Source organism: Copadichromis virginalis, linkage group LG4 (genome assembly GCF_057382275.1).
Source record: "Copadichromis virginalis isolate Kocher_CV1m ecotype Utaka linkage group LG4, C_Virginalis_male_GT1.1, whole genome shotgun sequence".
NCBI lineage: Eukaryota > Metazoa > Chordata > Actinopteri > Cichliformes > Cichlidae > Copadichromis > Copadichromis virginalis.
Genome location: NC_140621.1, coordinates 5,951,408 through 5,979,377, shown reverse-complemented (window position 1 = coordinate 5,979,377; position 27,970 = coordinate 5,951,408). Strand labels below are relative to the sequence as shown.

The 27,970-nt window shown below is 44.8% G+C and overlaps 2 long non-coding RNA genes across 2 annotated transcripts in view; one reads left to right on the top strand and one right to left on the bottom strand.

Annotated features, from left to right (window-relative positions):
* LOC146710663 (uncharacterized) overlaps positions 1-27,970 on the top strand; it is a 312,796-nt gene that overhangs the window by 125,365 nt on the left and 159,461 nt on the right. The window lies entirely within an intron of this gene.
* Positions 391-1,785, bottom strand: LOC146710668 (uncharacterized). The gene is made up of 5 exons (XR_014920000.1): positions 1,674-1,785; positions 1,293-1,411; positions 1,080-1,159; positions 916-981; positions 391-609 (listed from the first exon to the last, which is right to left on the bottom strand). It is a non-coding gene; the product is annotated as an uncharacterized LOC146710668 (long non-coding RNA).

Here is a 27,970-nt window from a genome sequence, read left to right as displayed (position 1 = left end):
ATATGCTTGGAATTCATACTTTTTAAAATATATTTTAAAACATGATTGTCTTTGAGCGTATAGCTTCTACATCAAAGACTTAAAAATAAACTGAATGTGTCAGCTTGTGTATATTTGGCAACATCCAGCAGCTCCGAAATGTGAGATGAGGATGCATTAGACCACAGGTGTCGAACTCCACGCCCCAAGGGCCGGTGTCCTGCAGGTTTTAGATGTGTCCTTGATCCAACACAGCTGATTTAAATGGCTAAATGACCTCCTCAACATGTCTTGAAGTTCTCCAGAAGCCTGGTAATGAACTAATCATTTGATTCTGGTGTGTTGACCCAGGGTATTATCTAAAACCTACAGGACACCGGCCCTCGAGGCCTGGAGTTCGACACCCCTGCATTAGACAGATCATTTTAAAGATCATTACAACTACTACAATTTTAAGGTAACTTATAATGTCACTTTCTGAGTTTTAAATGTTTTTCTTCTACTGGATTTACATTGTGTTAACACATATGCAGAGACAAATTTACCTTGAAATGTCCCGGCATTGTTTGACTCTCCTTTTGCTTTCACCAAGTGAAAGGGGGCCCTTCTCCTTTCTCCAGGTTTGATCACCTAAATGTTGAAGCACTAGAGTTACAAATAAATAAAATTGACGATGTACTTGTGTCTTGCAAGGCACACTGAATGCACTACTTAATCTATGCTTGAACATAAGATCAAGATGGGTGAGAAATTAATTTTAAAAAGACACACAATGTCTTAGTAATATGCTCTTCTACATTGTGTCTTGTCTTAATTGCAAATGATTCTCCAATTGTCCAATTTGGAGAATGTTTTAAAATGTATTTATATTGTTCCTTTAATTGGTCACCCAGTAGTCTATACGCAAATGACCATGAAGTATGAAAAAATTATTACCACCAGCATCCAGTGATGACCTTCATTGACAACTCCCAAAATATACTTGTAGAAGACTGAGTCAATCTGTAACACATTAAAAAAAACAAGTTAGACCCACCTCACTGATAATACGTATTGCAAAGCTTTTAAGGACAACTTAATGACAGAATATTGTTTAATACCTTAATTTTTGGCTTATTCCACTTCCATACCGTAGTTGGTTGAATTTGTTTACCACGACAGTCAGATAAGCATTAATAACCTGGAATTACAACAAGAGATTCACAATAATTGATTTAAATTTTTAAATACATTAAATAAAGTTAGTTATGCAACCAACTTTTTTTGTTGGAAACAGTAAGCATAAAAACAAAAAGAAAGAAATGTCACTTTACCTCACTTTCTAATTCCCTTTGGGGAGCTGTATTGTAAATGTCCTCAAAGAATATCTTGTATGGTCCGATTTTTGACAGGAGGACATACGTCTTATTTCCCTCCCAAGCATCTGTCACATCTATGAAATGTTTACAAAAAATAATGTTGTATTTGGATGGACCTTAGAACAAACCCCCCCACAAAAAACAACAACAACTCTAAATTGTTGGAAAATAATTTTCGCTGAATATTTTTAGACATGATAAGAAGATAATATTAGATCAGTTTTAGTGTTCCTTAGGTTATTACATGTCAGTTTGCACATTAAGTTAAATATTTTATGAATATTTCAGAATGCTTTGTTATTTAGACTAATGCGAAAGTGACAGTGACAGTATTACCTAACTGCACATTAGTGTTCCAGGTTTAAGGAACCCATCCTCAGGGCTATTCAGCTGTATGTTACTGTTCATCAACCTTGTTTTACGACTAAAAGATAGACAGAACTTTTGAATACATGAGCCCACAACTCGTAAACATTCTGCATCAACAGTTAAAGACTACGTAGTCAGTAAATGCTATTCCAAAAATGCCAATAATTTTAGCACTTCTTAAAATGAGTAAACATACTCTTGATGATAGATTTTACAGAGGCAGTGGAGGCATGCATCATGCCCAGAGCGGCACTGGACAATGCATTGGTGTAGACGTGGTGGTGGATGGTTCAGAGGCTGACGTGGTGGTGGATGTTTCAGAGGTGGACGTGGTGGTTGGGGGCCCGACTGTGGTAGTGGTGGATGGCTCAGAAGAAGAAGCATTAGACAACTTATGTGGAATTCTTGGCTGTTCCTCTGTGAACACCATTAAACGATCAATGTTAATTTTTGGTATTGTCACACCTTTGCTGTCTAAAAGATCCACACTTTTTCCTGCTATTGCAGCAATTGTGTAGGGGCCGAGGTAATTGCGATCTAACTTGCCCCCTTTCCTCTGCTGGCTCCTCGTGTTCATCCTCCACACTTTCATGCCAACTGTAAAACTCGGACTAGGTCTGCCTTTATTTTTGTTTTGATATTTTGACTGTGTTTTTTTGCTACTGGAAATAGCAGTCTGAAGGACTTCATCCAGCTTAAGAATTTCTTCTGTTGCCTCCTCAACAGACAAAATGTCCTCCACACTGCTGTCCACCTGTAAGATGTAGAAAAGGGGATGTGTTATTATATGAAAATCAAAAAAAAAAAAAATTTCAAGAAAAGACATTTAAAGTCTTGTTTTTTAAAATAACTTATTCTGTATTCATCTGGGATTTGAGTAGGGTACCTCGCCTCTCTACCAAACATTAAAAAAAGGGTGAGTACTTAGTGGTCATATGGCGCTTGGTTCTCAGGCCAAACATGACAGGATCCAAATGTTTGTCCCATTCCTCTGGCTTTTTATTTACCAACTTGGAAAGTGCTCTACAAAATTAAATAAAAAAGCAGTTATTGGGATATGAAGGAAAACCAAATTAAAAATAAAAACATATGAAATGCGTAAATAATTATGATTTTACAGTTATGAGCTAATGCACGCATTTAAAGATCAAAAGCAGGGCATTTTTCTGTTTACTTGAAATTTAAAAACTTCATTAAGGGGGAGTGACTGTTGTATTGCTGACACGTGTATTATTAGCACAGCAAAATAAAAAACAACACACGAACAGAACACGTGACCTCACGATATAAATTCCTTTTTTTTTTCTAAATTTTCCCTTTTTTTCCAAATTATGTTTTTCATTTTAGAAAAATTACAAGACAACAATAAAATCCCCATTTTGATTTTTCGAACAGAATTAAGTTGTAAACACTACAAACTTCTAACGCTAGCCGGTACTAGTTACAACACCGTCACACCTAGTAATGGCGGTGATGGCGATGATGTTGCTCACTTGGGAATTACAACAAGAGATTCACAATAATTGATTTAAAATTTTAAATACATTAAATAAAGTTAGTTATGCTACAAACATTTTTTGTTGGAAACAGTAAGCATAAAAACAAAAAGAAAGAAATGTCACTTTACCTCACTTTGCATGGTCAACAACAACTCTAAATTGTTGGAAAATAATTCAGCTGACTATTTTTAGACATGATAAGAAGATAATATTACATCAGTTTTAGTGTTCCTTAGGTTATTACATGTCAGTTTGCACATTAAGTTAAATATTTTATGAATATTTCAGAATGCTTTGTGATTTAGACTAATGCAAAAGTGACAGTGACAGTATTACCTAACTGCACATTAGTGTTCCAGGTTTAAGGAACCCATCCTCAGGGCTATTCAGCTGTATGTTACTGTTCATCAACCTTGTTTTACGACTAAAAGATAGACAGAACTTTTGAATACCTGAGCCCACAACTCGTAAACATTCTGCATCAACAGTTAAAGACTACGTAGTCAGTAAATGCTATTCCAAAAACGCCAATTTTAGAAATTCTTAAAATGAATAAACATACTCTTGATGATCGAGGGGTCTACTGTAGATTTTACAGAGGCAGTGGAGGCATGCATCATGCCCAGAGAGGCACTGGACAATGCATTGGTGTGGACATGGTGGTGGATGGTTCAGAGGCGGACGTGGTGGTTGGGGGCCCGACTGTGGATGTGGTAGTGGTGGATGGCTCAGAAGAAGAAGCATTAGACAACTTATGTGGAATTCTTGGCTGTTCCTCTGTGAACACCATTAAATGATCAATGTTAATTTTTGGTATTGTCACACCTTTGCTGTCCAAAAGATCCACACTTTTTCCTGCTATCGCAGCAATTGTGTAGGGGCCGAGTGTCATGATTCGGCTGTGTGGCAGGCAGGAGAGGACCCAAACGCAAACTCACGGAGACAAAACAAACTCAAAAACACAGCTTTTAATGCTGGCAAAAAGTGGAACACGAAAACGGTACTAAACTAAACTGGGAAAGCCAAACAAAGTAAACCAGGAACCACGGGGAGAATCACACACAGCATGAGGGAGAACGCGACGCCGAACAGAGGGAGACGCAGACAGAAATACACAGAGGGTTAACGAGGAAAGTGGGAACACACGGGGAACACAGCTGACACAGATAACCATAACGAGACAGGGCGGGGTGAACATAACACTGACGGGAGCCGGGCAGTCAAACAGGAAGTACAGAGGTTCAGACAGGAGGAGAGAGAGCACGGGGAAAACACAGACATAACGGGCTGGGGAAACATGGAACAACCACAAAGGGAGATGAGGGCTCATAAATACACAGAGGGCACACAGGGGGGAGAGAGAGCACGGGGAGAACTTAGACATAACGGGCAGGGGAAACATGGAATAAAACATAAGGAGAGACGAGGGCTCACAGATACAGAGGGGCACACAGGGGGTAAAAGCCACGAAGGGAAAACACTTAGGGAACAACACAACAGGGCAACTCAGGAAATATGGCCTAAACAGGGAACAAAATACAAACATACAAGAAAACTAAGAATACTGGGCCAACATGGCCCAGGACCATGACACCGAGGTAATTGCAATCTAACTTGCCCCCTTTCCTCTGCTGGCTCCTCGTGTTCATCCTCCACACTTTCATGCCAACTGTAAAACTCGGACTAGGTCTGCCTTTATTTTTGTTTTGGACCATGACAGTACCCCCCCCCCCCCCCCCTTAAGGGCTGGCACCAGACAGCCCAAACACAGAAAAACCAAAACCAAACAGAAAACGACCCAGGGCGGGCGGCGGGGGCCCAGGACGGAGGGCCCGGAACAGAAAACAAAAGAGCACAGCAAACAACCCAAAAACACAGTGCAGTTCAGGGGACCGACCATGCGGACGGCAACGGTGGAGACGTGGAAACAGTTCAGGAGGCCGGCCGCGCGGAAGGCAGCGGCGGCGGCGAAGGAGACGACGACGGAGCAGTTCAGGAGGCCGGCCGCGCGGAAGGCAGCAGCAGCAGCAGCGGCGGCGGCGAAGGAGACGACGACGGAGCATTTCAGGAGGCCGGCCACGCGGAAGGCAGCGGCGAAGGAGACGGAGCATTTCAGGAGGCCGGCCGCGCGGAAGGCAGCGGCGGCGGCTCTCCAGTGTTAGGCGTGCTGGCCATGGCCCGGTGGGCACAGGACCAGTCGAGGCAGGACCAGGCGTCGCTGCTGAGGCTGGACCAGGCGACGGCGAAGCAGGAGCTGAGGCTGAGGCCGGACCGGGCGACGTTGAAGGCGATGACGGGGCCGGACCAGGCGATGACGGGGCCGGACCAGGCGACGCACAGGCTGGAGCTCGACCAGGCGTGGCGGAGGCTGGACCAGACGAGGATGAAGACTCGGATGAAGCTGGACCAGGCGAGGCAGAGGCGGAGGCGGAGGCTGGACCAGACGAGGGCGAAGACTCTGATGAAGCTGGACCAGGCGAGGCAGAGGCGGAGGCTGGACCAGACGAGGGCGAAGACTCTGAGGCAGGGCCAGACGAGGCACAGGCTGGAGCTGCAGCAGGCGAAGCACAGGCTGGAGCTGGACCAGGCGGAGCAGAAGCAGAAGGTGGCTGGATGGGCTCCTCAGGCCCTCCAGCTGACGAGGAAGTTTGCTGGACGGGCTCCTCGGGCCCTCCAGCTGACGAGGCGTGAGGCTGGACGGGCCCCTCGGACCCTCCAGCGGAGACGGGTGGCTGAACGGGCTCCTCGGGCCCCCCAGCTGACGAGGTAGATGGCGGCGTGGGAGCCGCGGAGTCCTGGATGGGCTCATCCGGGCTCCCAGCAGGAGCTGATGCAGAGCCAGAGAGATTTGGGACCCCTGGCTGAATGTTAAGCTGACCAGCGGACCGTACTGCTATCGGGGACTGGGCTACTGGAGACGCGGGGAGCTGAGCTACTGGGGCCTGCGCTACAGGCGGCACTGGAGCTACTGGGGCCTGCGCTACAGGCGGCACTGGAGGCTTTGGAAACTGAGCTGGGAGTAGCTGCGGGGGAGCCAACTGAGCTGGGAGTAGCTGCGGGGGAGCCAACTGAGCTGGGAGTAGCTGCGGGGGAGCCAACTGAGCTGGGAGTAGCTGCGATAGTTGGGGGGAAAGTGGAACTGGTGATTGAGTGGATGACTGTGCTAAGGGAGGCTGCGCTGGGGAAAACTGAGCTAAGGTTAACTGAGGAGGTAGCTGAGTGGCAGACTGAACTGAAGGAGACTGAAGTGGTGGTAGGGGTGAAAACGGAGCTTGTGGTGGAGTTAACGACTGTGCTAGCGAGGATACAGGAGACGGAGCTAGCGCTTCTGGCTGGGCAGCTAAGTGAAAAAACACAGCTCCGGAATAAACAGTCCCAGAGTCAGGAAACTCCTGTTTGTCCCTTCCACTCACCACAGCTGGCAACTCAGAAGTCTCGGGGTCTGGCTGTGGCGGTGGGTGTCGGCGGCGTGAACGCCGTTTTCTCCGGGAAGGGGGAGGAGCTGAGCCGGGCCGCGAATCCTCCAGCGGACCGGGCTGAACGTCCTCCGACTCTTCCCACCGGAGAGGCAGTTCCGGGCGGATGCCTACGGTGGACACGAGGAAGTCCCGGATGTGGGGGTGGAGCGCGCCGAATAACCAGGGGAGTCCGGACACCATCCTCTGTAGGCGGATGGCTACGGTCTCCCGGTATCCTCCTCTTGGCAGCGCTCCCCACTCCTGACAGTGGTATTCCACCGTGTAAATCAGGTCCTCACGGAGCTCGGCAGAGGGATTGTGAGCTGCTGGGTCCATGTCGTGGTCGCGTTATTCTGTCATGATTCGGCTGTGTGGCAGGCAGGAGAGGACCCAAACGCAAACTCACGGAGACAAAACATGAACTCAAAAACACAGCTTTAATGCTGGCAAAAAGTGGAACACGAAAACAGTACTAAACTAAACTGGGAAAGCCAAACATAAAGTAAACCAGGAACCACGGGGAGAATCACACACAGCATGAGGGAGAACGTGACGCCGAACAGAGGGAGACGCAGACAGAAATACACAGAGGGTTAATGAGGAAAGTGGGAACACACGGGGAACACAGCTGACACAGATAACCATAACGAGACAGGGCGGGGTGAACATAACACTGACGGGAGACGGGCAGAGTCAAACAGGAAGTACAGAGGTTCAGACAGGAGGAGAGAGAGCACGGGGAAAACACAGACATAACGGGCTGGGGAAACATGGAATAAAACATAAGGAGAGACGAGGGCTCACAGATACACAGAGGGGCACACAGGGGGTAAAAGCCACGAAGGGAAAACACTTAGGGAACAACACAACAGGGCAACTCAGGAAATATGGCCTAAACAGGGAACAAAATACAAACATACAAGAAAACTAAGAATACTGGGCCAACATGGCCCAGGACCATGACACCGAGGTAATTGCAATCTAACTTGCCCCCTTTCCTCTGCTGGCTCCTCGTGTTCATCCTCCACACTTTCATGCCAACTGTAAAACTCGGACTAGGTCTGCCTTTATTTTTGTTTTGATATTTTGACTGTGTTTTTTTGCTACTGGAAATAGCAGTCTGAAGGACTTCATCCAGCTTAAGAATTTCTTCTGTTGCCTCTTCAACAGACAAAATGTCCTCCACACTGCTGTCCACCTGTAAGATGTAGAAAAGGGGATGTGTTATTATATGAAAATCAAAGAAAAAAATTCAAGAAAAGACATTTAAAGTCTTATGTATTTAATCCAACAATGTTTTTTAAAATAACTTATTCTGTATTCATCTGGGATTTGAGTAGGGTACCTCGCCTCTCTACCAAACATTAAAAAAAGGGTGAGTACTTAGTGGTCATATGGCGCTTGGTTCTCAGGCCAAACATGACAGGATCCAAATGTTTGTCCCATTCCTCTGGCTTTTTATTTACCAACTTGGAAAGTGCTCTACAAAATTAAATAACAAAGCAGTTATTGGGATATGAAGGAAAACCACATGAAAAATAAAAACATATGAAATGCGTAAATAACATTATACCTCTGTATGGTCCCATTCATCCTTTCTACCAACCCATTTGTCTGTTGGTGGTACTGGGCACAGAGACTCCTTTGAATGTTTAGGATCTTGCAAACATTTCGGTTGATCCGAATTCAGAAAGAAATAACCACATTACTCTAGTAAAACAGTTAATTTCTAACTGAGGAATGGATTTTAGGTGTTTCTTTCTTACTTCATTCACAAACTCCTTCCCCTGGTCCGTTAGAATGCGCTTCGGTGCTTCAAACTGGTAAAAGAACTCCAGAATGTATTTTGCTACCTCTACAGCGCTTTTGGACTTCAACTGATATGCCTGGGGCCATTTTATCAAGTAGTCAATAAGTACACATATGTACTGGTTGTTATTTGAAGTCATTTTTAGTGGACCAATTAAATCCATTCCAATAAGCTCAAATGGCTGATTGACCTATTAAACACAGAAATCATTAGCAATTCCTTATTTTCAATAATAATTTGAATTTTAATCAACGTTTTTTATCTTATGTATTATGTCACAAACCATTTACAGGAAAAAATAGACCTAAAATGTTTACCTGTATCGGTGTGTACTCCACCTCCTTTTTAATGATGACACTGCTGGCCTGGCATGCCACACACTGCGGCTACGTCCACACCTACCTGGGTATTTTTGAAAACGCAGATTTTTCTATGCGTTTGCACCTTTCGTCCACACCTAAACGGTGTTTTTGGTCACTGAAAACGGAGATTTTTAAAAACTCCGGCCAGGGTGGTTATTTTTGAAAACTCCGTTTTTGCATTTACGTGTGGACGAGAAAAACTGAGAAAACGCAGCGTCAAAGGTGTGCGCCTTTTTTGACGTCACACTGTGCACCACGTTATTGTTTCGGTGAAATGAATTTCTACAATACTGTTACTGTTAATTGTACTCTCTGCAGTGTTTAAATGCTTACATATACACACACAGTTACTGTCCCTCCACACAGACGACTCGGTTCTGCTTCTATGCCCCATCCTTGTTTACTATTTCCCACCGAGGCTTCTAGACTTCTGATTGGCCGACATTTCTACACTGTTAGGAATGTATTGTCACCTGTTGCTTTGGCATGTTCCTAGCAGCGTTTTCCTTCATTTCTGCGTTTACTTGTGGACGGGATTATTTTTTAAAATGGAAAATCTCCGTTTTCAAAAATACCCGTGTACGTGTGAACGTAGCCTGAGTCACCTGAAAGGAGGGCAAAATAAATAAAATAATATTATTATAATATAATCAGTATAATAATTTAAATCATATAAATTTCAATAAAAAGACTTAATTTTTTTCTGATACAAAACGTATAAGACATCGACAGCTAACTAGTACACTTGTTAACTTGAAATTTAATACAATAAAGGACATTTTGCGAGACAAACAATATGCATGTATAATCAAGTTGTATACAGACCCATAAATTTATGTCCTCTGACATTCCAGGCCAATAAAATCTTTTTGAGATTGCTTCTCTTGTTTTTTTTCTGGCCACAGTGCGAACCACCACTGCTGGCATGAAAGTCAAGGAAAACTTCATTGGCTATGTTGGGCCCACACAGCACTTTTGCCTTAATGCAGTGATTTGTGCCTTTGTACTTTATGTAGTACAACTCGCCATCTGTGAGAAATCAAAGAAATACATGAGTAGTTTTAATCTGCTATAATATAGTCATAAATGTGGAATTATTACAGTACTGTAACATGGTCAAAAACGCATGATGTGTATGTGAATATAATTATTTCCACAATATCAATGTACCACACCATAGAGTTAATGGTTAATTATAAATATTTCCTGAATAACACACCATAGTTCATTATGAATTACAGTTATGAGCCAATGCTGTCAGGGCTCAGAGGCCCGTGGCGTGGAATGGACTCAGGCGCAGAACCAAAGACCGGAAGCTCGAAGTGATTTGCGAAAACAAAAACTTTTATTTACAAGTGTTCCTAACATAAATATTCAAGACAAAAAACAAGATTAAGCTTTGTGCAAAAGCTCATTGTGTGCATTGCTCCTAAATACTGCCAGAATAATTGCCTGCAGCTGAGGAACGGGGGGGCGGAGGGGGCAGGAAGGGCTCCACACAGAGGAGGAGAGCTGATGCTGTGGAAAGTTACTCAGGCTCACCCAGACCATGACAGTACCCCCCCCCCCCCCCTCCCCTCCTCAAGGGTTGCCTCCAGGCAACCGACCCATCCCTGACCTGCGATGAGCCCTGTAAAAGTCAGACAACAAAGAAGGATCCAAGATTAGGGACCGTGACACCCAGGAATGCTCCTCAGGGCTGTACCCCTCCCAATCCACCAGGTACTGCTGGTCCCGCCCCCGCCGGCGCACGTCCAGGATACGCCGGACCGTGAAAGCGGGATGACCGTCGATGAGTCAGGCGGGAGGTGGGGGAACGGACGGAGGGCACAAGTTACTGACGCCCACCGGCTTGACCTGGGAAAAAATGAAAGGTCGGGTGGATCTGTAGTGACGGGGGCAACTTCAACTTGATTGCCGACGGACTGATGACCTGCTCCACCTCGAAGGGCCCGATGAAGCGTGGCGATAGCTTGCGTGACTCTGTCCTGAGCGGAATGTCTTTAGCGGATAGCCACACCTTCTGCCCATGGGTGTATGTGGGGGCGGCTCTCCGACGACGGGCCGCATACCGACGCTGGCATGCCACTGAGCAACACAAGGCCCAGCGGGTCATTCTCCATGCCCGCTGGCAGCGCTGGAGATGGTGCTGAACAGAGGGCACATCGAGGTCCGTCTCCAACTCCGGGAATAGAGGACGCTGATAGCCAATGGAAGCTTCAAAAGGTGACAAACCTGTAGCAGAAGAGGTGAGAGCATTATGGGCATATTCAGCCCAGATGACCAGGAAGCTGGATTAGAGGCAGTAATGCAGCGGAGGGTGGCTTCCAGTTCCTGGTTGAGCCTCTCAGTTTGTCCATTCGTTTGCGGGTGATAACCTGAGCTCAGGCAAGGTTTTGCTCCGAGAGCTGTACAAAACGTCTTCCACACCCGCGACGTGAACTGGGGGCCCCTGGCAGACACAATCTCAGTAGGTATTCCATGTAGTCTAAAAACATGGTCCGTTAAGACCCTGGCTGTCTCAGTGGCGGTGGGCAGTTTGTCCAATGCGATGAAGTGAGCCGCTTTGGAGAATCTGTCTATCACTGTGAGTATAGTGGTTTTACCTGATGACACGGGGAGACCAGTGACGAAATCCAGGGAGATGTGAGACCAGGGGCGACGAGGAATGGAGAGCGGCTGTAAGTATCCAGCCGGGCGGCGTGGGTTTGATTTATTACGGGCGCAGATGGAGCATGCAGCCACATACTCTTTGACGTCTTTATCTATTGAGTCCCACCAGAAATACCTTCTAATGAGAGAGCTGGTCCTCCCGCCACCTGGATGACACGCAAATTTGCCTTTGTGAACCCAATCAATCACCTTAGGTCGCGCCACTGCTGGAACGAAACGCCGGTTCGGAGGACCCGTGCCAGGGTCCGGTTCCGTCTCCAGTGCGCGGCGGATGTCCTCCTCCACCTCCCAGGAGACGGCGCCGATTCTGACACCTGCCGGTAAGACGGTGGGAGCGTCGGGTGGGTCATTTGCCAGGTCAAACTGGCGGGACAGGGCATCCGGTTTGATGTTGCGGGATCCTGGGCGATAGGAAATAGAGAAGTCAAACCGATTGAAAAACAATGACCAGCGGGCTTGGCGTGAGTCAAGTCTTTTAGCAGTGCGGAGGTAAGTTAGGTTCTTGTGATCAGTCCAAACAATAAAGGGATGCTCAGCGCCCTCGAGAAAATGCCGCCACACCTCTAGCGCCAATTTGACCACGAGCAACTCCCTATCCCCAACATCATAATTTCTCTCCGCTGGTTAGAGGCGGCGCGAAAAAAAGGCACAGGGTTGAAGCTTTTCGGCCGGGCCAGAGCACTGGGACAACATCGTCCCCACCCCAAGATCAGATGCATCCACCTCAACTATAAACTGTTTACTGAGATCAGGATGGATCAACACCGGTGCAGACGTGAATAGTTCTTTCAACTTAGAAAAGGCAGCATCAGCCTCCTGACTCCAGATGAAGGGAAGTTTAGAAGATGTAAGGCGGATAAGGGGAGCGGCTTTTTGACTGTAATTTCTTATGAAGCGGCGATAGAAATTAGCAAAGCCCAGAAAACGTTGTAAGAGTTTTCGCGATGTTGGAACGGGCCACTCAACGACTGCTTTAACCTTAGCTGGGTCAGTCTTCACCTGCCCCCCTGCGAGGATGTAACCCAGGAACGACACCAAAGGAGAGTGGAACTCACATTTCTCAGCTTTGACGAATAATTTGTTCTCCAGCAGCCGCTGGAGCACAGCCCGGACATGTACCCTGTGTTCCTCGAGATTCTTAGAGAATATCAGGATGTCATCGAGGTATACAAAGACAAAACGGTCCAAAAAATCCCGAAGCACATCATTAACCAGGTTTTGGAAAACTGCAGGTGCATTTGTGAGACCGAATAACCAAATACTCAAAATGACCTAAGTGAGTGTTAAATGCAGTTTTCCACTCATCCCCCTCTCTGATTCGGACGAGGTGATAGGCATTCCGGAGTTCCAATTTGGTGAAAATGGTGGCACTGTGAAGAGGCTCGAATGCAGAACTTATGAGTGGTAATGGATATTTATTTTTAATGGTAATGTCATTGAGGGGTCGATAGTCAATGCAAGGGCGGAGTGAGCCGCAAGAGGAAAAGTATTGTCCCATAGCAACGGAGAAAGTCCTCTCTGAGAGATATGATTTAAACCAAGATAGTACTATACCTTTAAGACCAACAACATGTTGTAGCCTCGATAATAAAATGTGGTGATCAACCATATCGAAAGCAGAGGTCAAATCAAGTAGAACTAAAACCACAGAGCAGCCTGAGTCAACGGTTAAAAGTAAATCATTAAAAACTCTAAGGGTGTTTCTGTACTGTGGCGAGGTTTGAAACCAGACTGTAACTTTTCACCAATATTGTTAGCATCTAAGAAGGACTGAAGTTGCTTAAGAACTACTTTTTCCAAAATTTTAGGCATAAAAGGAAGTTTGGAAATTGGCCAGTAAGTGAGAGAGGACTGGGGTCAAGATTTTTCTTCTTAATAACAACAGCATGTTTGAAGGCAATCGGCACACAACCTGATGACAGTGATGCATTAAGTAGTAGTAGAATATAAGGCCCAATGGTGTTCAAAGCTTCCTTGAAGACGCAGGAGGGAAGAATATCATGCGGGGGGTTAGAAATTCTAAAGTGATCAATGATCTTCTTTAAGGTGGAGAAAGACAGCGGCTCAAACTGCTGAAAAAACTTTAGAAGCAGGAACTTGGCCAGCCAATGTTGGCAAATATGGAGCCCTTAGGGCTGAGATTATATCAGTGAAATACTTTAGGAAGTGTTCACACAGTGCTGGAGAAGCCACTCTATGAGTAGTGACATCAGGGTTAATCATAGAGTTAAAGATTTTAAAAAGGACTCGAGGCTTGTGACTGTTATTCATAATTATACCTGACAGGAAGGCAGACTCTGCAGCTTTAACAGTCTTTTGAAAATTTGAGAGACAATTGTGAAGGATGTCAAAGTATACCTGAAGTTTGCCCTTTTTCCATTTTCTCTCAGTGCAATGGCATTCACGTCTGAGAGTGCGGGTAGTTTTGTTCACCCAGGGTTGACGTAAAAGTTTAGCGCGCTTAGTCTTTAGAGGAGCCACAGTATCGAGAATAGAGAAGCATGTTGAGTTAAACAGATTAGTGAGCTCATCAACTAAAAGATCCTTGTTACTGTTAACATCATAAAGGACAGAGCTGGTAAAAGCAGCGGAGAAACAAGCGGTCGTCTGGGAATTAATCATGTGCAGTTGGCGCAGTGGACCCTCACTGTTCAGCTCCACATTACACACTGAAACATTAAACATGGCCGGAAAATGATCTGAAATTCCAGAGTCCTTGATATCCATAATGGAAATATCCAACCCAAAAGACAGTACCAGATCAAGCATATGTCCTTTTACATGGGTTGGTTCATTAACCCATTGAGTGAGATTAAAAGTGTCAATAAGGGTAAGGAAGTCCTTGACTAGTGGTCCAGTCTCACAGCAAATATGGATGTTGAAATCGCCAACAATTAAAATACGGCCACCTCGTAAGAAAAGGCTCCCTAGTAAGTCCGCGAATTCGACATTAAAATCCTTATTGAGGTCGGTACACCACAGTAAAAATAATCGAGGGGACAGAGTTAAACTCCAATAGCGGAGCATTTTCTTTTGGTACCACTTTGAACCTGCCAATTAGTTGTGATCAAAACACATATAATAATGATAGAAATATTACTAATATGAGAGATGTGGTAAATGAGTTCAATAAATTCTTTGTAAGTGTTGGGCCAGACTTGGCTGAAACAATTCCTGATATAACAGATTCTGTAGAGAAAGAAACTAGACTCATTGACCGCAATCCTCATTCAATGTTCTTAACGGTGGTGGAAGAAATGGAAATCATTGATATTGTTGGGAAATCACAAACAAAAAACTCTACAGACTCTGACGACATTGATATGGAAATCGTTAAGAGAGTGATAGAGGGCATTTCCAAACCCTTAACACACATTTGCAATTTGTCCTTACAAACTGGTGCATTCCCAAAACAAATGAAAACAGCTAAAGTAACACCACTGTTTAAAAATGGTGACAGACACCAATTCACAAATTATAGGCCTGTCTCTCTACTTTCTCAATTTTCAAAAATACTGGAAAAAGTCTTTAGTAATAGACTTGACAAATTTATAGATAAACACAAAATAATAACGGATAGTCAGTATGGTTTCAGATCAAATAGATCAACATCATTGGCATTAATGGAACTGATCGAAAATATCACCAACAATATAGATAAAAGACAATGTATAGTTAGTGTATTCATTGACCTAAAAAAAGCTTTTGACACAATTAATCATGACATATTACTTGATAAACTGGAGTACTACGGCATTAGAGGAGTGGTGTTAGAATGGGTAAAGAGTTATTTGAGAGACAGGCAGCAATTTGTGAAAATTGGGGAATATCAATCAGAGTGTATGGACATTGTTTGTGGAGTTCCGCAGGGGTCAGTATTGGGACCAAAGCTGTTTATCCTCTATATCAATGATATATGCAGAACATCAGATATACTACAGTTTATTCTATTTGCAGATGATACAAATATTTTTTGTGCTGGAGAGAACTTACATCAGCTTTTGGAAATTGTCACACAAGAAATGATTAAACTGAAAACATGGTTTGATAGAAATAAGCTATCATTAAATTTGGAAAAAACTACATTTATGTTATTCGGAAATTGTAAAAAAGATGCAGGAGCAAAATTATTAGTAAACAATGTTGAAATAGAGCAAGTTTCGGATACAAAATTTCTGGGTGTGATAATAGATAACAAAATCTGCTGGAAACCTCACATAAAGCATATACAAGCCAAACTGTCAAGAAGCATCTCCGTACTAAGTAAAGTTAAATATTTTTTGCCTTCCAAATCACTCCGGGTACTGTATTGTTCACTTATATTGCCATATTTGGAATACTGTGTGGAAATTTGGGGAAACACATATAAAACTGCACTTCAACCAATATGTAAAATTCAAAAAAAAGCAATCAGGATGATTAATAAAGCAGGATTTAGAGACCATACTAACATCATGTTTTTGAAATTAAAAATACTGAAGTTTATGGATCTTATAAAATATAAAACTGCAAAAATTATGTACAAGGCCAGATACAATATGTTACCAGGAAATATACAGAGGATGTTCTATGACAGAGAAGGAGACTATGAATTGAGGGGGAAATTGAATCTAAGGATTCTTAAAGCACGGTCAAAGGTTAAAACCTTTTGTGTCACTATTTATGGGGTAAAACTGTGGAATAGTTTTACTATAGATCTACAGCAATGCTCAGGAATTAGTAAGTTCATGAAAATACTTCGAAAACTGATTTTGGAAGAATATGATACCGATAAAGATGATCACCCATTGTATGTATAAAAATATCAAATTATATCCAAATTATATCAGTCACGGTAGCCAAGTTTATATAGGTTCTCCTCGTGTATCGTGTGGAGTATGTGATGATGGGAATTAGGTGAATTATGTGGGATCAATAAGATGTTGAGCAGGGGTAGGAATTAATAAGTATGTTCATACTTCTTCCTACTCCTTTTCAGACCAAACATTGTTACATTATGTCAGACGATTTTGTTTTATTTCATTATATATTTTTTGTTTATCTGAACACATACGTGTGTGTGTGTGTATATCTACATATATATTCGTATCTGTAAATGAAAATATATGTAGTGTGTATATATTGTTTTTTGTTTTATATGTCTGAAACAAATAAAGATACAATACAATACAATACAATACATATCATTCTAAGAGAGTATGCTTAGGCAACTTCTAAAAAGAGGCCTTCATATTTTTTTATTTTTAACAGTGCACTGAGATTTTTTGTTTGGCAATTTTCTTTTTTTCGAGCAGGCCTGCAAGATCGGAATCGAAAGCGCTACACAACATGTTGAAGAATCGCAAGTGAGCTTCTCCAAAATTAAAATGGGCTCAGGAGAAAGCCACTTATTTGGGACAATCAGAAAACAAGTCCCTGTCAAAAAGGATTCAGCAAGGTAATCAAGTCTAAATTCTTTTTTTTCTCTTTTTTTAAATGACGTCATTGCTGGCAGTAGAAACTTATTGCGTCACGAGAGGTTCTACTGTCAGCAAATAAAAAAAATGGGGACTGACTGGACTGACAAAAGCTTGACTGACTTGACACCCGTATGCAAGATTGCACCTCCACCCTGAGTGACAAAAGGGTGGATGTATGTATGTATGTTTCTTTTTACAGGAGCAGAAAGATCACAGCAACAGGTTGCATGAGCTTTTGGGCCGTGCTGACTTAACCTTTTAATTGCCACTTTCTGTGTCTTTGTGAATTTACCAGCAGTGTGTTATTCATGACCTTGTATTGTTTACAGTGCAGAGGTCACTGTGAGAAAGTGTGCATACAGATGTGCTGCGCTAACATCTGCATCACTTTTTCCACAGCAGAGGGTTAATCGTGGGATCTAATCACATGATTTACAGCAGGACACACCACTGGCTAATGTTTTTTTTTCTTACGACAGGGCCTGGAGTGAAGCTACTCCAGGGAAGAATCCCTGGAATTTTTAAGAGACAATGCACAACTGACAAACGACAGTGGGCTGCACCACTGGGCTTCCAAAAGATTGTCATGAGGAGATTTTGAACAGCAAAATCTTAAAATGAAGTGAAAAGTTTTTACGTTGATGCCGCGTTGGAACAGAAATGGAGGGATGGACAGAGCTCCAAAGGTGACAGCGGATAGGGAGACCAGCGTTGGAATTATGACTCTGTAAATGGCACAGACACCAGGAGCCATGACCGTGACTGAGAATGTCCACTTAATGCTGTTTCACTCTGCCATGCAAAGTACTTTGACACTCTGGAGAAGGCCTTCTCTCTGTATCATTGTTGTTGCCATTTGCATGTGAGAGCTTAGATTGTGGGGAAGATTAAAGATGAACAAAGGGTGGTGGGAGGACAGTGAAGTGAGGATACAGTGTGAAACTCCTTTAAGTGTACAATAATGTTGATGTGATATACAGAATGTCAGGAAAGAAATTCTGGTATTAATGTGATTCTTGATTTAAGAATCAAAGGGTGGGATTTTATAGGAATTTCTTTTACTTATGTATTAATCACACTATTTTATTGTATGATGCCTTGGTGCCACTGGATTTTTAAGCATGTTTCACACTCATACTATAAGACAAATGGTGGGGGTCTAGTAAGGAAGTTGGGCGAAGCAGACAACTCCACGGGAAGAGTCTTTTGTCTCTTCGAGGACTCTGGGAGGTAGCAAGGGAGTGTGAACCTTAAGGTGTGAAACAGCTGTGTACTTTCTTTTGTTCCTGGAGAAGGTATTTAACTGAGAGCCATGCTAAGCTCAGTGAGACTCTGCTGACCGTCTGACTTGGCTTTTTTGATTCCCCTTTTCAGGTCAGCTCGAGCAGCCCTGTACAGAGCTCTGTCACCTGACCTGAAGGCAGCATCACAGGCTTTGAGGAGTGAGTGGACCTCGCTGGTCATCCAGGGTTTTTGGTTTGGAAAAACCCAAATGCTTTTGTCCACAGTCACATTTACAATACAGAACTTGATATAGTCCAGTACTGATCCTGTGAAAGTTTCTAGGTCCTGGTGTTCAAATATGTCCCAGTCTGTCTGTGTGAAACAGTCCTGTAGTTTGGAGAGAGCATTTTCAGGCCAGGTTGTAACAGTCTTTGTGGTGGGCCTGGCACTGCATGTGAGGGGGGTGTAGCCTGCGGAGAGCAGGAGGGAGAGGTGGTCGGACTGACCGAGGTGGGGGAGGAGTATGGCTCTATATGCATGCTTGATGTTGGAGTAAACATGGTCTAGAGTGTTCTCTCCTCTGGTGGGACATTTGACATGCTGATAGAACTTTGGGAGTACAGTCTTTATGTTGGTCTTATTAAAGTGCAATTATGTGAACACCATCAGGGTGGGTCCGCTGCTGTTCGTTAATGGTGTTCAGCAGGATAGACAGCTCCGTGTTTACGTTAGCATCGGGTGGAATGTACACAGCCGTGATGATCACTACTGTTAGTTCTCTCGGTAGCAAAAAAGGCCGGCATCTTACTGACATGTACTCAAGGTTCAGGGAGCAGTGTCTGTTTATAATTGTCCCGTTGTTGCACCAGCTTTCATGCACTTAAATACAATAGTGTGTCCCAGGCCCATTGCAGCTCCTTAACCAGGCCCGTCACTTCCGGGAGCTGGTGAAAATTAGAATTTCCCTCTAAAATTGCCTCGTTGGCATGTATTCCTACCACCCTTGCCTTGATATCCGAGGTGGTCGAAATTGGCATCATCAGGCCTTGGATGTGAGACAATTCGTGCTCCCAGAATAAGCCCGCTCGGTCCATGTGGTGGTCGCATCATTCTGTCATGATAGGCTGTGTGCAGCAGGCAGGAAAAGACCCAAACGCAGGACTCTCAAAGATGGGACTTAACTCAAAACACAGCTTTTATTGCCGGAAGAACGCCTCAGAAATAAAACAAAACAAAACTCTGAACATAGGAACTGAGGGATAGATAGGGGCAGGGATAGCTCAGTAGGTAGAGTGGTGGCCCCATGACCAGAAGGTTAGACGTTTGAATCCACTGAATGGCTACCCTTAGGTGCCCCTGAGCAAGGTACCGTCCCAACATACTGTTCCCCGGGCACCCAATGGCTGCCCACTGCTTCACTGACTGAATGGGTTAACCCTTTAAAACCGGTCAGAGCGGGCACGCTCCGTTTTGCGCCACTACTTTTAAATCCTTGTAGAACTGCAACCACGTAAGCTAGCGCAATAATTTTTTTTACATATGAAACCGGAGAAGTTGTACTTACATCTTATGCCATCAGCTTGTCCTAGGTCACGATTTCCTTCCACATATGTGTTGTGGGATTTCTCTTTAGCGTATTGTCCTTTAATGTATTGTCTTGATGAAATGCTTTCATGTTACTTAGTTTAGTATGTCTGGTTGACACCTCATTCACACTGGGAAACAGACGGTGAGAAACTGGTGAATGTCTCCCAGGAGACGGAAGCTCACACAGGAAGACTTGACCCCAGAGTGGGGGAAATTCACACAGGTGATAGAGAGTTTTCTGTTTAGAGCCAACGCCACAATCCATCTACCTGACCCTCTCATGTCGGGAGCAAGGTTCGGTGAGCAGCTCCTAATTTTCTGCCAAGAATATCGACCCATGGGTCAAGAAATTAGACGCGCAGTGGCAGGCAAGCTGAAACCATGCGACCTGAGGAGAATATCACCTCACTTGCCTGATCCTAAGCTGAGGATACGACACCTGACCTATGAGCATGGAGAAAACCGTGAATATTGTACTGCAGTAACCCACCTTTTTTTTTTATATATTTTATTTATTGACTCTATTTAATTTGTAAAATATGTGTATACACACACACACACGTAGAAAAACGTTTCAGGCTCATTGCCCAGACACTTCTCAGCACAGACTGCAGAACTTGTGGCGCTCACAGAAGCCTGTAAACTCGCGGAGAGTCAGTCGGCCACCATCTACACTGACTCTCGCTACGCATTCGGTGTGGTGCATGATTTTGGCGCCTTGTGGAGGCACAGAAAGTTCCTGAAATCTGATGGGAAGCCCATCCTCAATGCTAACCAGGTAGCAGTGCTGCTGGATGCCATCCCCCTGCCTGCTCGCATTGCTGTAGTGAAGTGTGCAGCACACACAGGTAAAACTGATTCTGTCTCCTAAGGAAATGCCGCCGCCGATGCAGCAGCCAAAGCAGCCGCCGAAGGAGGCCTACCCTTCCAACTTGTCTTGGCACCGCTGTCCACACCTAACCTCGCTGATCTTCCTGCTGTACAGTCATTTGCGTCCCAGATGGCAGTCTGAGGTACACCTGTGCACTACTCATGATGTCAGATCAGCATCCTGATGTGGCACACCTGTGAGGTGGGATGGATTATCTCAATATAGCAGATGTGCCCACTACCACACATTTGGACTGATTTGTGACCACTGTTTGGGAGGGATGGTTATATTGTGTATCTGGAGTGAATTTTAGGTCTCTACGTCCATCCCATGGGGAATGGGAGCAGTAACAAAGGTGTTACGTTTATATTTTTGTTGAGTGTAACTCTAGACCAAAAAAACAAAACTAAAATTGACTTTGACATCAGCACTAAACAGGAAGCTCTAAATACTGTCACGGCTGGCGGGGTGAGCCGTGTGGTGTGGGGGAAAAGGAGGACCCAAAATGCGGCAGTGACTGATGATTCGAGTGTTTATTTACAAGTGGTGGAGTGGCAAAAACAGGCAGTGAGGCATGACAAAACAACTGAAGAAACCTAAACTGGGAGAACTAAATGACAAACCTGAGACCATACAAAAGGGGTGCGAGGCAGCGACAGGAACGGAACACCATAGAACGCAGACGAGCCGACGACGAACACAGACCGACACCCACTATATATACACACACAAGGTAATCAGGTAATCACACACAGGAGGGAAGAACAGCTGAACCTAATACACATGAGGACCGGAGGAGACAAGCTGAACACAATGACAACAGACACAGACTTTCAGAACAAAACAGGAACTCTAGGATACGAGCCTTCAAAGTAAAGCAGGAAACACACAGACTGATTTACAACACAACACGGGGACATGAACAGAGCACCAAGGACAGACACAGGTAGGGCTGAATATACACCAAACTTCAGGTTCAACCCTAAACTAATACAAAATCAGAATAAACACAAAACGCTGGGTCAACGACCCAGGACCATGAGTGTACCCCCCCTCCAAGGGCTGGCTCCAGACAGCCCAAAACAAAAACAAACGACCAACCCAGGGCGGGCGGCGGGGGGTCCAGGACGGAGGGACCAACACCGAACAAAACAAGCTCCAGCGAACCAAGGGAACCGTCCAAAACAAAAACACACATGCTGGAGTTCAAGAACAAAACACAGTTCAGGCGGCCGGCCCGGAGGCTGACAACTCAGAAGTCCAGGACAGTTCATCTTCTGAGGCCGGCCACGTTGGCGACACAGATCCAAAAGCCGACCAAGTGGAAGGCAGCGGCGGCGAAGTGGAAACAGTTCAGGGGGCCGACCGTGCACACGGCAGCGGCGGCGACGGGGAAACCGTTCAGGCGGCCGACCGTGCGGACAGCAACGGCGGCAACAACACAAGTCTGGAGGCCGACCGCGCGGAAAGTAGCGGCGGCATTTGGGAGGTCGTCCATATCGGCAATGACGCCCAACAAGCGGCCTGGCAGATGACCGCCGAGGTCGAGGCGGCAGTTTGGGACCTGAAGGTGGCGTGGTCTTCGCAGCACCAGACGAGACTGAAGCAGAGGCTGGACCAGGCGAAGCTGAGGCAGAAGCGGAGGCTGAAGCCGGACCAGGCGAGGCAGAAGCGGAGGCTGAAGCTGGACCAGGCGAGGCAGAAGCTGAAGCCGGACCAGGCGAGGCAGAAGCGGATGCTGGAGCCGGGCCAGGCGAGGCAGAAGAGGATGGTGGAGCCGGGCCAGGCGAGGCAGAAGAGGATGATGGAGCCGGGCCAGGCGAAGATGATGATGATGATGGAGCCGGGCCAGGTGAAGAAGATGATGATGGAGCCGGGCCAGGCGAAGATGATGAAGCTGCAGCAGGAAGCTGGACGGGCTCCTCAGGCCCTCCAGCTGACGAGGCAGGAAGCTGGCTAGGTTCCCCTGAACCTCCAGCTGACGAGTCTTGGGGCTGGACGGGCTCCTTGGGCCCTCCAGCTGGCGAAGGAGGAAGCTGGACGGGCTCCTCGGGCCCTCCAGCTGACGAGGCAGGAAGCTGGACGGGCTCCTCGGGCCCTCCAGTGGAAACAGTCTCTGGACCAGTGGGCACTGGGGCCCCTGGAACACACAGGTCAGAACCAGCAGGCGCACGGGCCTCTGGCAAACACAAAGCAGACTGCAGCTGCACAGAGCATTGACTCAGCTCAGGCAGTGACAGCCGGGTGCAGTCCTCAGCTGGCTTCTTAACCTCCAGGAGTCCAGAGTCGGCTGGGGGTTGAAACCCAGCCTCTGGGGAGGCCCTGGAGTGCGTCAGTCTCTGAACTGGCCAGCTCTTGAGGAATGTTTTCAATATTGTGTGGTTTGTCCCTCTGCTTGGAATGAACAGATGAAAAATAGTTCTTTTCGGGTTGGATGGACTTAACTTGTTGTACAGGCGGAGTTGGTGAAGATGGTGGCTGAATAGGTGGCTGAGCTGATAATAAGGCTGATGAGTCTTCTACCAACTGAGCTATTGACTGGGCTATGGACTGTAACATAGTGTCTAATAAGTCTGGCTGTGACTGTAACTGGGCTATGGGTAGTGTGGCTGAATGTGATGGAGGTGACGACTGACCGGCTAACTGAGCTAGTGGCTGCTGGGCAGCTAACTGAGCTACCGGCTGGGCAGCTGACTCAAAAAACACAGCCCCGGAATAAACAGTCACACAGTCCAAAACAGAAAAAGGGTCCTTCTCACTGACCACAGCCGGCAGTTCTAAAGTCCTAATCTTCGGCTGTGGGGTGACGCGCCGACGGCGCGATCGTCGCTTCCTCCCGGGCAAAACCTCCGGCGGGCCGGGCAAAACCTCCGGCGGGCCGGGCAAAACCTCCGGCGGGCCGGGCAAAACCTCCGGCGGGCCGGGCAAAACCTTCACCGCCGGGCTGGGTTGGGAAGCGGTAGCGGCTGGAGGTGAAGATGGAGTTCATTCCGAATGAAGTCCTGTGCGAGCGGGTGAAGAGAGCCGAGTAGCCAGGAGTGAGCAGAAATTAGCTGCTGTAGCCTGGCTTCTACAGCGCGGTGAAACTCCTCTCCCTCACGTTCGAGCCACAGGTTGATCAACCTTGAAACACAGTCAATTAATTCCTCCCGAAACTCCTGGGACGGTGCGGATGCTGCTGGGTCCATGTTTGGTTGGCTCGTACTGTCACGGCTGGCGGGGTGAGCCGTGTGGTGTGGGGGAAAAGGAGGACCCAAAATGCGGCAGTGACTGATGATTCAAGTGTTTATTTACAAGTGGTGGAGTGGCAAAAACAGGCAGTGAGGCATGACAAAACAACTGAAGAAACCTAAACTGGGAGAACTAAATGACAAACCTGAGACCATACAAAAGGGGTGCGGGGCAGAGAGACGCAGAGACAGGAACGGAACACCATAGAACACAGACGAGCCGACGACGAACACAGACCGACACCCACTATATATACACACACAAGGTAATCAGGTAATCACACACAGGAGGGAAGAACAGCTGTACTGTTCCTGTCCTGTACTACAGAACAGGACGGGTAGCAAACATTGTCGGAAAAAACGTTTTCAACACTGCAGGTTACCTGGGTGTAATGTTTTCATTGTCTGACTCCTACCTAACCATATAAAGAGTAACTGAAGGTTAAATGTAGCTAATATGTCCCGTTTTAAGCCAGGCACTTAAACCTCCGGTGAGCCACCATCGCTCTAGCAGCAATGGCGCTAGAGCCAGAGTAGGGGAGAGGCGAGCTAGAACAAACCATTATAGGGGGGGGGGGTATCTATACTTTTGTTGTTAAAATGTTACGTCTCAACCAAGTACTGTATGCTTTTTATATTTTTAGTAGTGTGACAAACAAACAGCAAATATTGTCAAAAAAAGTAAGAAATCTTTGGGGGTGCTTTGATTCATTTTGGGGGTGCTTCAGCACCCCCAAAAATGACCTAAAATCGCCCCTGCACATAACCCTAATTTATGGGCATCTATGGTTTGATTTCTTTGCATGTGTGGATCAGATGTACTGTCATCTGTTGACAGTTTCATGTCAGTAACACCGTGCTTTGCTCTTACTTAACTGATGTAAATGATATGCATGTCCTTGCCTGGGTAATTGTGAGATTTAGTTGGAAATGTAGTACTGACAAGACTGCAATCTATCATAATAAAGTTGTTTATTCTGGTTAGTCAAGATAATAATCAAATATGATTTGCAACATAATGGAGATTCGGACTGCCAGAGTGAAATAAGTGCATATTTTACATGAATAAAATGAATATGAAAGGCTTTGTTAAGTTCATTATAGAATTGTTCTGTATAATGGTGACATCTGGTGGAAGTTGAGTGCAGTCATGCTGTAGCTGAACAAACTTTGTCAAACATGTAATTTACCACATTTGTATCTTTTATGTAAGACATGTGTATATATATATATGTATATGTATATATGTATATATATATGTATATGTATGTGTATATATATATATATATATATATATATATATATACATATGTGTGTGTGTGTGTGTGTGTGTGTGTGTGTGTGTGTGTGTAATAAAACATTTTTTAAACTGTGATAATGTAGCTGACTTGATGCAAAAAGATGCTGTTTGATATCTGGGTCACAGCTCTCATCAATTATGACCTTCAACACAGCTTATCAGTTTCACAGAGAAGTAGAAGTCCACACCAAGCTCAGAAGAATTTCCATTGTTGGGCGTACTGCAGATGAAATAAAGAGGAACTAAGCATTTCACACTTAGTTTCTCACCGCTTTTATGTTTTCTCACAAGAGACAGCAAGATGAAAACAAAAATATATGAAACTATTTTGATCAAAGGTCGCAGTGTTAGTGTTGCATATATTTTGAAACTACAGCTGTCACAGTACAAAAGTATCACGAAGCAAAGTGTGACTAACATTACAGTCTAACTAATGAACAACTGACTAAAAACCAAAGATTCCAGAAAGAACTACATGTGACTGATATATGCATCAACTTTGTCAAGAAAAATAGCATCACACTGATGATGCCTCAAATATGACACACTTGGTGTTACAGGGTTATTGATGGTAATACAATGTAGATGAAAGAATGCAGGTCTACATCCTGGTCAAAACTCAACCCAAGGTTTTGTCACATTATTCATGGTATTGCTACTCTGAATCAGCATCTGGTCTGTGAAATGTGTTTGGACACCATATTTCATGTCATTAAAGTAGAAAATCACAGGTGCTCAAGGTCTTTGTCTTTAAGACATGGCCGTAGTTTAATCAAGATGGTGTGTGTGTCTGGTGTAATACATAAATATAACTAGTATGTATATAAATAGAACTAGGTAGCATCTTCATATGCAGTATGGTACCCCAACCCGTTCTCACTCCCAAAGCGTAACATTTTACGCTAGGTGACAAATCGTCACCATATTACGTTTTCGGCTACCCACCACGTTCCTAAATGACGACCTCGGAAAAAGAGGAAATATGAGAACCGTCTGGACTGAACCTACACATGTTCGCTCTCTTTCTTCAAATCGCTTAGAAACACGCTATTTAACATCATTAAAGTCCTGGTTAAGGTCAGGAATAAGGTTATGGTCAGGGCTAGGGATAAGGTTAGGTTTAGGGCTGGAATACAGGGCTGGAACGTCTACTACCGCGGGAGCGTCATTGCACTGGATTCCAGCAATAACCCGCCGCGTACCATAAGAACGCCGAAGGTCTCCTTTCGCGTTCCTCAGGAACGCCGCGGGACGTGACAAAACGTCGACATGTTACGCCTCGGGAGTGAGAACGCTCTGGGTACCCACTGCGAGGCCAAGCAAGACAAGCACAGAGACTTTTGAAGAAAAGCTATAATTGGGTAAAACACTTGGATCAAATATGAGCCATATAGGCAATACTGAATAATCTTATAGAGTTGGGGGCCAATAGATATGCTGATGGAATGGACTAACTAATTATTAATGTTACCTCAGAAAGATGAGAAAAGCAGTATAAATTCCTCTTTTTCCATCTTGAATGGTTGAAATTTTATTTGTAATGAAGTTTGTCAAGTTAAGATTAATAATAGATAAAGGTTCAACAGAGCTGTGACTCTTTGTCAGCCTGGCTACAATACAGTCAGCCTTCTCAGATGCTCTTACATATGTATGTATGTGTTTTATTTACTTAGTTCATCTTTGAAATTTATGAAACAGTTCTTCTTAGCTAGGGGCTAGTTTAAGGAGCTAGGTTAGGTTGGTTATGGGGCTGGCTAGCCATGGCAGCTAGGGTCTATTATCTATGGGGCAAAACCCATTAGAAGCCAGGCCATCACTGCTACATTAAGAATACATTCACTAGCTGGGCCCACGTCCGCATTTTAGGTTTGACAGCGTTTTCGTAGCTAAATGTGAATGCTTTGACATGAATTGAGCTGTGGTTTGGGGAAGGCCTCGAGCGGTACTGTTGATGGCTCCCGGGCCTGGCAGATACCCATGCACTAAAAAGAAATGAAGAAGTTAAAGAATTGAGAACAAGGAGGAAGGGAAGGTGGGGCACGTAAACGAGAATGAACAGCTTGCAGAACTGGGGGAACCTATATAGATGACAACCGGAAGGAACGTGTTTGGAGGCGTGGTCCTGCTCCTGAAATTCCGATACATAATCTCTAATTAATTACTGATGCTTTCCAATATCAAATGATATTGTAATATATTCCATTACAGTTACCATTTAAAAAGGTGATATTCAGAATACAGTTACTTTGTTGAAATAAATGGATTACACAGCGGTCTTTTCCAGTCTCATATGCTAGGCTATGCCCTCTTTATTTTTGGTAATTCCACGCCGGTGGAAACTCAAACAAAACACACATTAAGAGGCTCTAATGCCTGTGTCTCAATCTCGCGGCCCATGTCCAACCCTACTTGCATAATTATGTGAAGAAATATATTTAAAAAGTATTATTCAAAAAATTATTTAATATGAAGGCAATAGGCAGTGTGTTACATGCATAGCATGTATGAAGCAAGTAAATATAATAATAACCACTGCAGCCAAAAACAGTGCCTGACGAGCCCAGTTGTAAGTAAGCTATTAAGACTCGACTGTACACAGTGTTCATGTTTTCCTCTGAAACAATAAGTTCAGTTGAAGCAGCCTTTCAACGCCTCTCTTTGCTAGCGAGAGACAGTAAAACTAGTTACGGGCCCGACACGGAACCCGACGTATTAGCCAGAGGTCCCTTTACTACCATTCGGAGCCGCGGACCTGTTTTATATACACGCGGAATAGTTTTCTATACGAGAT